At 41.2% G+C, this 14,575-nt stretch overlaps 1 protein-coding gene across 2 annotated transcripts in view; it reads right to left on the bottom strand.

Annotated features, from left to right (window-relative positions):
• Positions 1–14,575, bottom strand: part of Shisa6 (shisa family member 6) — a 286,815-nt gene that overhangs the window by 113,271 nt on the left and 158,969 nt on the right. The window lies entirely within an intron of this gene.

The following is a 14,575-nucleotide window of genomic DNA, read 5'->3' as shown; positions in this document are numbered from 1 at the left end:
TAAATTTTCTGGGTTTACTTGCCTATAAGGTCATCTGCTCATGGTATACCTATGAACAATGGTTTACAGAATGAAGCCTTCTGTCTTCACTTTGAAAATATGTATGATAAAACCTAATGTTGGGCCAGGAGTATGGCCTATTGGTAGAGTGCTTGCCTAGCATGCATGAAGCCCTAGGTTTGATTCCTCAGTATCACATACATTGAAAAAGTCAGAAGTGGTATTGGGGTTCAAATGGCACAGCACTAGCCTTGAGAAAGCTCAGGGATAGTGCCCAGGCCCTGAGTTCAAGCTCTAGGACTGGGAAAAAATAGCAAACACACAAACAAAAACCAAAACCTAATGCCCTTTTGATAGGTCATCAAGTGAAAGGGTAGAGATATTCTCCCACTCTCTTTCTGGTTATTCTCTCTCTGTGTGTGTCTGTCTGTGTGTCTGTCTGTCTCTCATTAGAATAAATGGAAGATCATCTGCAAATCAAGAAGCAGACCTCACTGGACACTGGATCTGCTGGTATCCTGACTTTGGATCTCTGCCTGTCAGACTGATAGCAATGCATTTATGTTTTATAAGCAACTCAGTCAATGGTATTTTATTATAGCAGCTCAAACCAAGACAAACATATAACATAATCCATTTCCTGTGTTAGTTTTGTCATTGCTGTGACCAAATGCCTGACAAGAACCACTTAAAGGAGGAAAGGTTTACTTAGCTCGTGGTTTCTGGGGATTTCATCTATCCTTCAGGGGGAAGTGTCCTGGTGCAGTTCACATCATGGTAGACAGGAGGCAGAACTCAGAAAGGGAAGGGGTGAAATGTATCTATTGTCAAGAAGCCCCTTTTCCTTCTTCCTCCTCCCAGCAACCCACTCTTCCAATGAGATCAACCTTCCCCAGTTCTACGTCTTTCCTAATAGCCCAATCACAATTTGAATCTATGAATGGATTAAATCATTGATTAGGTCTCAAATGTAATCATGACCCAACTGTTCCTGGAAATGCCTCCTAAGACACACCCAGAGGTGTGCTTTATCAATCTCATAGGCATTTAGTTTCTCAATCCAATCAAATTAATGATCAAATTTAATCATCACATTTCCTGAGGAACATAGTATGAGAAATACTAATCTGTTGGATGATACCAAAACTCCTTTGGCACACAAAAAGGAAAAATAATAAGCAATAATACCAAAATCTACAACAAACCCCAGGACTGTTAATGTAGTTTAGTAATATAAGTGACAGAGCTACTGAACAATTTCATTCATAAAGATCTATTTACACCTTTTTAAATGATCAGTAATCATCTGCCTTACATAATATATTCTACTTCATTAAACAAAAACAGGGTCATTAAAGCCTGTGAGTAACTGAAAATTCATTTGAGTTTTAATTGTTTTGACTCTTACATGGGGACAAAAATTCAGTCCAAGACAATCAACTGATGTTTATGAAGCATTAATTATTTCCTATATTTATTCATAATTTTTACATGGATTCTAAGTAAGCAGAAGGCAGTGGATTTTAACAAGCAGGAATGGGAGCCTGAAGTTAGACCTGGGTGGATTTAAATCCTGATTCTCCAACAAAGCATACTTCTCCTCTTGTTCCTCAGTTTCCTTGTAGGTAAAGTGGGGGTATTACCTACTAGGTAATTAGGCTGTATTCAGTTGCTTCAGAACTACAGCAGGTCGTATAAAATGATTAGGATACTGCAATACACACAAAAAAACATGTCTAATAGATGCTGCTAGTTTATGAGCTTCAGACCACAAGTTTATTTTCCTCCTTTTGTGAATAAGCAACTTCAATTTCAGAATATATACAGCCACTGAAATGTCATTATAACCAGCACATTTCTGCTTCCAGATTGCTCTTTACCAATATGCCATTGACAAGTCATTTGACTTTCAAGTAAAAATCCTTGGAGAGAGTTATCATCCTATTCAGATTCATGAAGAATTCCATACCTTCTCACAGAGATTGTTTCTTAGGAGAACTGCAAACAACTCCAGGGAAGCCATGCAGCCATTCTGTGCATGAGAAATGGCATTTCAATGGCAAGATGGAGGGGTGGGGCAGGAAAGAGGTATACTAGACAGTGTGCCTGTGCCTCTCAAGCTCCTTTATATCTCAACAGGAACCCAGCAACACTCAGAGGGCTACCTGGCTGAAAATGAGGAATGGTAAGGAGATGTCAGGAAAAATGAGTCAGGGCTTAGGGTTCTGGTTTACCCTTAATTAGCAACAGCTCCTCAGAGTACAGGTAGTGAATGGGCTAAGACCTTTCTAGGCAAAGTTTGTCCAGAATGGGAGTTAAGTAATGTAGTAGGTACCACAAAGTGTTTTGCTTTGTTGTTCTTTCCTAGTCCTCCTTTCCATAGCCTATGCATTAGAGCTAGTAAAGCTTACAAATTTTAAAGAAAGAAAGAGGTGAAATATGAGAAATGAAGAAGAGATGGTTATGAGATGAAGATATCAGAGGGAAGAGAAAGAAGGGGAAGATGAGAAAGGAGAGAGAAAGTGAAAGGAGGAAGGAACAGAGGGAAAGAACTGGGGAAGAAGGGATGAGAGCTAGAGGAAAGGAAATGGCTTCAACATGGTTTGCATCTTGGCTAATAAATCTGTAGTAGATTGGTGAATCCATTCTCTAGTCCTACTCATATGTCCAGTCTCTTTAAGTTGTGTCTACTAACAACTCCTACCAGAACGTGAGTTCCAGTTTTCTACTGGGGTAAATTAGATTAAGGTTTAAACTCAGGATCACTCATTTATGGGGCAGGTGCTGTCCCACTTAAGCCATACCCTCAGTTCTTTGTGTGTTATTTATTTTCCTGAGAAAGTCTTAGGTTATTACCCAGAGCCAGCATCCTGGGATTATAAGTGTATGCTAGTGTACCTGGCTTATTGGTTGAGCTAGGCTACCACTAACATTTTGCATAGGCTGGCCTTGGACTATTGACTTGATCTCCTTCTCAAACAATATTTTTCTATTTCTTGAAGATGAGCAAACTTTGTGATTTTCTTTGCCAAGGGAATAAAGCAACGTTATGGTATACCAAGTCTGAGGCCAGGACTCAAGAGGCCTGTTTTCTGTCTTTTATTGAAAATGGTGTTGGGCTGCCAGGCATAATAAGTCAAAGTAAAGCCTGTGGATCATAATAGACTAATAAGATAGGAGCCCATCCACAGAGGCAGATCCACTGTGCTGACTGGGCCCAGTGAACACACACATAATGCCAGCCCACACTGCTGCCCCACGTCCATGTTAAGTCAACACTGGCTGTGTTGGGCCCCCAGTTTTCTACTGGTTTGTTGAGCATCAGTAGAGAAGAGAAATCCAAGCAGAAATGAATGTTAGTGCTGTGACCTTGCCTCTATCTTTGCTCTCCCTCCCTGCTATACCTGGACCATAATATTAGTGGGAATGATGTCACAGCTGGAATTTTCCAGCCAGTTAAATGGATGAAAGCAGAGATGTCTTGTGTTGTGAGGTAAGTAAATTTTCTCATCAGCTGGAGCCACATTTTCTGTCTTTCCAGCTCGATACAGTACTGATTGTATCAAGGATGCTGTGGTCAATCATGCTGGATTAGTTATCACTGGTAGCAATTATAGAATGGTACACTGGAATGATATGTTGTCCTGAGGGACCCAAAAGTAGACTATAAGTTCACCTATCCATCCATCCCTTCATCCACTCACTCATTCAGCCAGCCAGTCACTCATCCATCCATCCATCCATCCATCATCCACCCATCCACCCATCCACTCATCTATCCATCCATCCATCCATCCTCCCATCCATCTGTCCATCATCCATCCATTCATCCATCCATTCATATAATCAGTCTTTTCCATGTACATTGAGTGCCTATCTGCAAGCTTGTGCATGGTAAGAGCCAGAAGACTGGAAATCACACCTCATGAGCTGGTTGGGGAGGATGCATATGAGGGTTAATCAAGTATTATTCCTCCCTATCCCAGTAATCCCTATCTGAATCTTCTGGAATGTCCCTCCTTACAAGGCAGCCCCTTGTGCAGATGTTAGAGAATGACTTTAATTAAATTGCAATCTGCCTACTAATTGTATGCATCCATCCTACTTTCTGGTACTTTCCAGTCTGTTCCTCTGAGGTATGCCTTAGGGATTAGAATCAATGTATACACTCTATGAAGGTGGGAATAGAGGAATGTGGAGAGTATATAGCAATATTCAAGTCTGTACAAGTCTGTTTTCTTCAAAATCATGTTTTACCATAAAACTCCAAAATATATGAAAGATTAAATAGAAAATTTTGGTTTGTTTTAATATAGAAACTATGTTTATATTTCTTATTAAGAAAAAACTTTGGTCCTTGAGGAACATATGCTGCATTTTATCTTGTAATTTTTCTGTCTCTATCCTGAAGGAAATAAAACCATGCTATGTCTACAATATTAAGAGTCAGTTATTGTTTATTTAACACATACAATATGCCAATCATTGAGTTAAGTATTTCACCTAATATACAACTTTCACTAAGTACTGTCTAGTATTTTTCTCCATATTGAAGATAAAAATTTAAAAGTTCAGTAGGGCACGTCATAGCTCACACCCATAATCTAGCTACTCAGAAAGCCAAGTTCTGACAGTCATGGTTCAAAGCCAGCCAGGGCAAAAATCATCTATAAGATTCTTAACTATTTAACCAGCAAAAAGTCAGAAGCAAAGGTGTGGGTCAAGTGGCAGAGCACCAACCTGGAATGAAAAAGAAAAGCAAGGCTGAGGCCCTGAGCTCAAGCCCAGTACAAACTCCTAAAAACTAAATACATTGAAGACATTATTTTTCCTAAGGCTGCAAAACTGATAAAGTGGAAATGATATTTAAACTCTGTTCTAAAAATAGTCAAAGCTTATCTCACACTTTGAATTTCCATTAAGAAGCAATAACATCACACACATGGAGACCTTTTTTTCTTTTCTTCTCCAAATATCCTTGAAGGAAAAGAAAGCATATTCCCTTTCCAAGAGAAAATAATAAAACTGGGGGTCACATTAATTAAGGAAAATAGAAGGATGAGGCAATGACAATTTGGGGGATTAAAAAATATGACTGTATCCCAGAAAGCTTGGAGGTTATTTGGGTATACTTACTGAAACGTTGGGATGTGTGGTGTATATGAGGAATAAATGTCTAGGTAACAAGGGAATGCTAAGCATCTGACAAGGCTTTAAGAGGCAATGTGTGGATGTTTCTGTCTTTCTCTTAAGGTGGCCAGTTGACCTATGCCAGACTTGAGGAGTCCTTGGTATCCTCCTTGAATTCGATGAAATTTTAGGGAGTAAGAATTCTTGGAGGCTTTGGAGTTTCAAAGTCATCTTTGCTTTATCCATTTATTTATTTTTTTATTTTGGTTGCTGTTTCGGTGCTTGAATTTGGGGCCTCTGTGCTGTCCCTGAGTCTCACTTGCTGAAGACTAGCACTCTACTACTTGAGCCACACCCCCGCTTTTGGCATTTTGATGATTAATTGGAGATAAGAGTTTCATGACCTTTTCTGCTCAGGCTGATTTTGAACCCCCATCCACAGATCTCAGCCTCCAGGGTGGTTAGGGTTCCAAGAGTGAACTATCCGCACTCCTGGCCCATCTTGGAAACATATTCAATATATGAAAGACATTAGATTTGATGAGAGAGCAAGCTGTAGAGATTAAGTGGACCAAATTTGGGTTGTGCTTCACTGGTTCAACCAATACCGAGGCAGGTAGTAGACAGCAATTCTCAGCTCTTGTTCAAGTACCAAAAGTAGCCTGGATAATTTGGGAAAATACAAAACACTGAGCTCCATTCCCAGGTTTTCTTATTTACTATGGCTAAGAATGTACACTCCTAGCTTGCTGACAGGTAACAGTGATGCTGCAGATCCAGGAAATGTTCTTTGATGATCATTAATGACTGAGCTGTGCATGGAGCCAGCCTGGGAGAGAGAGTCTGCAGAGAATCCCGGACTTACTGAATGGACCAGGGCACTGACCAGTGTCCACTGGCACTACTCCTACATTATCAGCCTACAAGGTTATCGAAGGGCAGTTTGCCAGGGTGACCTGCTTTCATAACAAGAGCCAAGAGAAGCTGTTACTTTAGTGTTAGACTTTACCCTAGTCTAACTCTATTTGGACCTTAATTCAAATACAAGCTCTATTATTTAACTGGAGTAAGACAGTCATGTCTCCAAGGTTTCTTCTCCCATCAGCTCTCTAGAGATCATAGTAACTCAACTTGCAGGCGGTAAAAAAGACAATATAGAGGTGAAGGACCTGCTGGCACAAAGCCAATATTCAAGCCTTGCTACTGGCCCAAGAAAGTAGGTCCAACTTGTCGAACTTCAGATTAGCAGCGTTCACATTGAAAAGACAGTCTCAGCCAACCTGAGCTTTTCAACTTTATCCCAATTCACTGATAGTAGCTTCAGAAGCAAGGTTGGCTTAAAGAGAATAAGAACCAAAGGCAGACTTCCAGAAATTGAGAGGCAACCAGAACTTACTGCTTGTAGATATTGCCATCAGTGTCCAGCGCCAGTGGCTCATACCTGGAATCCTAGCTACCCAGGAGGTTGAGTTATAAGGTTGGAAGTTTGAAGTCAGAGAAGAAAAGTCTGTGGGACTTATCTCCAATTAATCACCAAAAAAGCCAGAAATGGAGCTGGGGCTCAAGTGGTAGAGTGCCAGCTTTGAGCAAAAGAGCTAACGAGGGCCTGGGAGTGTGGCCTAATGGTAGAGTGCTTGCCTAGCACTCATGAATACCTGGGTTCAATTCTTTGGCTATCCATACAATGAACAAGCTAGAAATGATGCTGTGGCTTAAGTGGTATAGTGCTTGCCTTGAGAAAGCTCAAGGAGAGTACCCAGGCCCTGAGTTCAAGCCCCAGGACTGGCAAAGAAAGAAAGAAACAGAGAGAGAAAGAGAGAGAGAGAGAGAGAGAGAGAGAGAGAGAGAGAGAGAGAGAGAGAGAGAGAGAGAGAGAGAGAGAGAGAGAGAGACTAAGGAGAGTGCACAGGCCCTGAGTTTAAGCCCCAGAATTGGCATAAAAAGGGGAGGAAAACAAAAGAAGGAAAATAACAAAGGTACGGTATATCAGAAACCACATGTCAGATCACACCAAAATTCTACCTAGATAACTTTTGATAAGGACATCCAACCCAGATAGCGAGTATGGAACACCCACTCATAGAAGGCTGGGAAGCTAAAGCCCTGTGATTCCTCAGTACCACCTAAACAGTAAAAGCCTGATGTGGTGCTGTGGCTCAACCTAGGAGGCTATTCTAAAAACTTCTAACTTTTTAAGCTGGACACAGGGCATTGTCTGCACAGACAACACATTACAAAAGCCTCATGAACCCGGATCTGTGGGTTCTTCTGAGTTTGATGACCTTCTATTTTTATTCTTAATTTTCTGTGTGAACCCATGTCCAATTTTCCTTTTGAGAGGATAATTATAACTAGTATTCTCTATAGAACAGTAATGAAAAGCAAGTTAGTTACTGTCTGACCTAATTAGGTATGCAACTTTTGGAATTTGCACTGGCTTCTTCAAAGAGAAGAACTGAGCAATTTTAGACGTTGCAGCTATAATGATATAATAGTACATGGGTCTAATGAGTAATTTTTTATCTAATTAATTATTTCTAAAAGGATACATTTTTATGCTCAGAAAAAGCACTTCACCTTTTTTTTAAACTGTTTTGATCTTTGTAGCCAGATTTAAAGATCATATTGTCTCCATTCCATTTGCTCTGTGAGGCTCACCACAGATCCAGGCACAAAGCAATGACATTCAAATTTGGCCAAATCCCCAGTCTTTACAGTCTCTCAGTGTGCCCTACCACCCTGGGTGATTGAAGTCAGTTGCTTGAATTAGTTTTCAGAAATCTCACAGTTTTAATATCACCAGTTCAATAAGGCAGATTTGAGCAAGGAGGACAGCTGAGCTCTTTCAAGTAAGAAACATGTGAATCATCTGCCTCCAACCACATCCCACCCACCTTGAACACTGAGCAGAGATATTTTTCTAGGGTCAGTAAGGAACAGAGAGTGCCAGCTTCCAAGCTGATTACATCTAGTTTCTTACCATTTGGCTGAGACTTCATGCTTGGTGTAGGACCCCATTTCTAGGCAATGTCAGCTGAGATATCTTTTGAGGACAGTGCATTCTTGCATCCATATGCTATCTGTTTGCTAATACATTACTTAGATTTTATGTTAACTATTGATTAAGTATCTTAATTCTTTATGATAGCAGTTCTCAAACTAGCATGCTAGAGGGTAGCTAGAATGTGCTTATATATCAACAACTAAACACAATAGGCAGGAAGCAAGGGGTTACAAGGAATTAACTGAATTGTAATAGACTCTGGAGAGCACGCATAGTATGCTTCTTTAAAAAGACAAAGTCAAAGCTCAGTAAAGTACTATGAATGAGTACTTGCAAGAGGATAGGGTGGGGCCAAGGGGAGAAAGGGGGGAGGAATGAAGTGGGGAAGGGGAAATAAATGAAGGTAATAATTCATCGTATATGCCATAGAATTGAGAAACATAAAGGGAGGGACGGGTTGAAGGGAAGAGAAGATGTTGAAGGAATGACACAGATCAAAATGCATTGTATACATAAACCTTTTGGTTCAAAGACAAAAAAAAAATAAGAATAAGGTAAGATTAAGGGAAAAGGTGGGTGGGAGTAAAGGGTGAGAATGTTGAACGGGGTGATGTTGATGTAGATATACTCCATTCATGAACTGCTTTGTTAAATGGCAACTCCTTTGTAAAACTACTTAAAGATAATAAAAATATTAAAAAAATAGACCCCATATGATTGATCTCTAACCCTGGAATTTTTGATTCATTAAGTCTAAAGTAGAACCTTCAATCTTGTAGTCCTAATAAACTCATATTTCAAACATATTTCTTGCTAATTTGAGGTCATGTGGTAATCTGAGGGGATATACTTAGAAAAACATTGCCTTAGAGAAACTGATAACTACATTTAGTTAACAAAATTAAGATCTAGTGGGTTCTCATGTAGAGTCAGGAAGAGTGAGAATGTAAGAACAGTTATGAACATTTTGCCTTGCTAACTTTTTCTTTCAAAGGAAAATTTAGATATAAACACCAGCTTTCAGCTTTTCTCACTGACCTCATACCTAACTGGTCCAGGCTCAGCAGATCATATGCTAAGGTAATAATTCCAAGTCTTAAACTTTAAAATATGAAGCCATTTAAAACAAGCAAAAATTCTCTAGTGATGAAGAGCTATGAGACTGACCCCCTCCCCACCCTAACCTCCCTACACACCCCAGCTCTCTTTATGAGACTGGAACACACCTCAAGGATCGCCAGCATAGGTCTTAAGTCCTTCGTGGAACCAAGTAGAGTCATCAGATAATGAATGCCAGAGAGTACTACTGTTCACTGGAATATTTTCAACCCAAAAGCCATCCACCTAATGGCTCATTTCAGTACCCCAGAACTCCAATCTTATCTCCAAAAGAAAATCTAGGAAGACAGCATTGTTCTTATGTCATTAATTTGATTTTGCATTAACAGACAAATTATTCATTGAGGGTCTTTAAATCTTTATTTTTTTTGAGATATGGGTGCATCTATTTTGGTATTTAAGGAAGGAAAAGAGAAGGAAGAGAGGAAGGAAGAATGAGAGGGAGAAAGGAAGGAATTGAATTGGATATGTTTAAATTGTGATATCTGCCAGTCTAATAAAATGGAGAACACTGATAGTCCAAGCTCTATCCAAGGATCAAGTTACATCTGTTATTTATTAACAGATAATAAGAAATGACATTGAGAAGTTTGTTGGACAAAAGCTGTTCTATTTCAAAAGAGCAGTGGAATGAGAGGTGAAGAACGTATGGGGGAGGTTACTAATCTACCTATCTAAATAGAGATACCATCACTTACTACCTGTTTAATCTCAGCCAAGTGGACCTAATCTCTTTGTGCTTTCCTCCCCTATGAAACTCAGATACTATTTGTACTTATCTCATGGAACTGCTACAGCGAGTAAATGAATCAATATATTCAAGTACTGAAATGAGTGCCAGCACATTTAAAAAATGCTATAAGGTATTGGCCATTATTATTTATGTCCAAATATCATGCCATGCTTCTTTCTTGTTGTTCTATGCAAATTCCTCATGCTAATGCTATTTAGATTGGCTACCATCCAAAACTGAGACTTCTGCCATAATTATCTTACATATGCAGTGTGATCATTCCAGAACATCCTAATGACTTTGATTAGAACCAATCACCTGTGCCTATTTACCCAGCAGAATGATTGGCAGGGTTTTGGAAGGACCGGATATTCCAATTCCATTATTCTCGGGTATGGACTGATTTGAGCAAACATGCCTGTCAGAATTGGTCTGAAACAGATCGTTTTATGTACATTTTATACAACCCAATGGAGAAAATGAGGGAGGGGATGTTGGGGAAAACTGAAAGAAAGGACGCATCCTTGATTGATTTCATGTCATGCTGTGTGAGTTTCTACTGTGTTTGGAGCTCTGGGCTTGGTGTGTGGCATTGAGGCTTAGACACTGTGAGGAGCTCACCACGCTGCAGAAGAAAGAGATTACGGAATCAATACTCGTTGTACAGTGCGATAAAGAATATAGTAGATATTCCCACAGGATACGGAGGCGTTACCTCTCTTGGGCTGAGAAGAAGAGGGTTCCATGAGTGAGCAAGAAAGACTGAAAGACAAAGGAAAGCCAGCTATGAGAACAAGGTGAATGAGGGCACAGTGAGTGATGCTGGGTACCAAAGCTCACAGGTATGGATGACATTGAAGGAAGTGAACAGATAGAGCAGGCACACATTAATTCCTCAGTGTCCTTGAAGGATTGGGAGGTGGACAACAGGGAAGATGGAAAGATGGAAGTTGGCAGGCTTCTGTCATGGGTGTGGTGTGTGTATGTGTCTCTACCTATGTGGTAGTATACCTTCACCATGATGATTGCTCCAAGGAGATGGAGAGAAGCCAGGAAGCTGAAACTAACAATAGGAAATTCATTTTCCGTGTGAAAGACATACAGACTACGGGATATTGCTACTGGCTATCTATACAAAGGGAGCTCCCCTGTAACCTTAATACATTTTTTCTGCTTGGAACAACATATACAGTGTCCAGTTGCCTGGAAAATAGGATCTGGAAAGTAGATGGCAGGCCTGGGGTTGGGTTGAAGGAAAAGTCATGGGACATGGCCCACTCTTGTAGGATACAGCTTTCCAATCAGTGGTTCCCTGAAGGCGCTAAGCAATCTTATCCTCTGGGAAACTTTACAAGGACTAAGTTCCAACTCTACAAAATATAATTTAGTGGATCAGGGTTTTAGCCTGGACAAAGGGATTTAAAAAATAAATAAATATACTAACATCCTAGGTGACACTACAATGTAGGCAGCGTTGATATCTGTTGGTTTTGATATCCTGAACTTTCCCTCTAGATCTGCAGCAAATCTAAGGGTCTGTGAGAAATGTCACATCTCGGGTCTGCTCAAACCTGCTGGATCACAATCTGTGTGTTCACAACAGCCTCAGAAGCACTGACCACAGCTGTTGAGCATCTTGCCAAAGTGCGAAGCTCGCCAAAGTTATAGGTTCCCATTTCTATAAATTATGATCCACATAGTCTTGAAAAGAGCCTTTCATAGGCATAGATTTTAAAGTTTCCACAGGTCTGATATGCAGTTCCAGTCGAAAATTTCCTAGTGGGCTGTCACCATACACATCCCAGAATTCCAGAAGGCCAAGGTGAGAGAATCATGAGTTTGAGACTAGTCTGAGCTACATAGCAAGACCCTGTGTTTCAAAGAAGAAAAGGAAGAAGAAAATAAGAAAGGGAGGGAGGGAAGGAAAGGAAGGAGGGAAGGAGAAAATGAAGAAAAGAAGGAAAGTGAGAAGGAAGGAAGAAAAGGAGGAAAGAGGGAAGGACACAAGTGTGGGAAGGAGGGAGGGAAAGAGGAGGTCACCATCTCATTCTACTGAAGGAATTTGGATGGAGTGTCTCTTGTGAAGACTGCAGGGGCAAGGGGGGCAGTTCTCTTTCTCACAAAAAGGGAGCTCTGAGTCAAGAAGAGGTTTTGCTGGAAAACTGCACATGGCCCCTTGTATTAGCAGAGTAGCTGATGGAGTTAATATGTGAGTGCAGGGTGTTGGAAAGTCAACTCATAAGGTCTTCTACTAATGATAATTGAAAAGGTTGGGCCCATGAAAGGTGAATGGGTCATGTGGACTTAGGTTTTATAGGATTAATGCCAGAATGGCTTTGTCAGAAAAATAACTTCCTGGTGATGGTTTACTTTGTCTCACACTTTTTGTCATGTCATGACCCAGCAAGAATACCCTCCTCAGATGCAAAAACCATGTCAAAGCTGTGTTTTCAGACCTGCCAACCTCCAGAATTGTGAGAATCAGGTGGTCTGCATCATAAATTACTTTGTCTCCGGTATGCTGTTATAGTGATATAAATGGAGTAAGACATGAGGTCATCATAGTTCTGTAAACCAATTCACCACTTCAACATGGCCCTCTAGAAAGTGGAAGAAAGGGGCTGGGAGCGTGGCCTCGTGATACAGTGCTGGCCTAGCATGCAGGAAGCCCTGGGTTCGATTCCTTGGTGCTACATATACAGAAAAGTCTGTGGACAGTGCCTAGGCCCTGAGTTCAGGCCCTAGGACTGGCAAAAAGAAAGAAAAAAGAAAGACAAGAAGGAGGAAAGAAAGGAAGGAAGAGAGGAAGAAAGAGAGGGGAAGAAAATCAAAAAGCAAAGTGTTGAAATCTTCTTGATCACATCTGTAGGTGTGTGGATGTGTGCATACAAGTGTGGTTCAATATGGCCCTGTCCTGTGTGTGCTTCAGTATCCTTTCATCCAAAAAAAAGATGTCTGAGGGCTGGAAGTTTGGCCTAGTGGTAGACTGCTTGCCTAGCATGCACAGAGACCTAGGTACAATTCCTCAGTACCACATATATAGAAAAGCCAAAAGTGGTGCTGTGGTAGAGCACTAGCCTTGAGGGAAAAGCCCAAGGACAGTGTTCAGGCCCTGAGTTTAAGCCCCAGGACTAGAAAAAAAGAAAAGTCTCAGTGGTTCAAAAGTCCCAATGAACCACCCCTCATACAGACTTCTTCCACCTCCTTGTCTGCCATCTGCAATTGGTAGAGAGTTCTAGGCCATTCTAAACAGCAGCAAGGAGGGGGGTGACAGCCAAATACAAATCATGTAAGATAGCTCAGCACACAGGCATTTCTTCCTATTCTTCCATTCACAGAGAGCTGTGAGCAGTTGGAAGATTGAGATGTACAGGCACAAATCTCGCCCTCACTCGCCCATCTTCAGTGGACCGGTGAGGACTCCTTCATACCCTCATTCCCTGCCCTGTGACATTTTATGTATGTATGTATGTATGTATGTATGTATGTATTTATTTATTTATTTATTTTTGGTTCATCATGGAGCTTGAACTCTTGGCCTAGGCGCTGTCCTTGAGTTCTTCAGCTCAAGCCTAGCATTCTACCCTTTGAGCCACAGCACCACTTTTGGTTTTCTGGTGGTTAATTGGAGATAAGATTCTCATGGCCTTTTTGGCCCTGCTGGCTTGGAACCATGATCCTCAGATGTCAGCCCCCTGTGTAGCTAGGATTACAGGTGTGAGCCACCAGCACCCGGTTGCCCTGTGAGAGTCTTGTCAGTGGACTCTCTCTGTGCCTCACAGAGGCTCAAATGCACACAGTGAATGAGTGAATCCTAGGTTGCTCTTCTTGCTCTGCATCTTTTCATTCAAAGGACTCAGAGAGGAGTCTCAGAATCACTGGGATCAAGAGCTGCTATAGAGTCTAATTTTGATCTCCCTTACAGCTACTTGAGATTTTTCTTTGGACAGGAAATCACTTCTTTAAAGTATATAATTTCCTACCTAGCTCTCGAGCAAATACCTCTCCTATCCCTCCAGATGCATGGGGGATATGGCACCAACACTGCCCTTTGTGACATGTGGCTTTCTAAGACTGTTCCCGCATGGCCCCCGGGGGGTGAGGGGGGGACCTGTCTGAGACTGAGTGACAGGAAACCTATGGGAATATCATCCAACCCTCCTTTCCTTCTGCCTCCAATTACCCAGGGAGGGAATGGATTGGGAACATATTTTGAAAGTGTATTCATTGTTGCTTAAAAAAAATCTCCTCTGTAATTAGGTACTACAGGCGTAGTCAACCACAAAAAGCCACAACCACTGCTGTCAAGTTCCATAAAACAAAAGAAAAACCAATTAATCAAAATAAAGAAGAGGTTGGCTGAGCCTCAGCACCTGTCTGAGTCACTCCACCCCTTCCCCCTCCCACCCAAAAGACAGCCTTGACAATCAGACCAGGCCTACACAGCCAGGACACTGCAATTCACCCACTCCTTGACTCCTCTCCCAAGGCCTCATCTCACCATCAACAGACCAACAGTTTTGTCGCACTCCAAGTAAAACTTCTGGAATGAGTTTCTGAATCTGACAATTGTTGGGCGGGGTGGGGGG

Source organism: Megascapheus bottae, chromosome 17 (assembly GCF_031878675.1).
Source record: "Megascapheus bottae isolate mThoBot1 chromosome 17, mThoBot2.hap1, whole genome shotgun sequence".
Lineage (NCBI taxonomy): Eukaryota > Metazoa > Chordata > Mammalia > Rodentia > Geomyidae > Megascapheus > Megascapheus bottae.
Note: the sequence above shows the minus strand (reverse complement) of the source record. Positions and strands in the feature narration are given on the sequence as shown.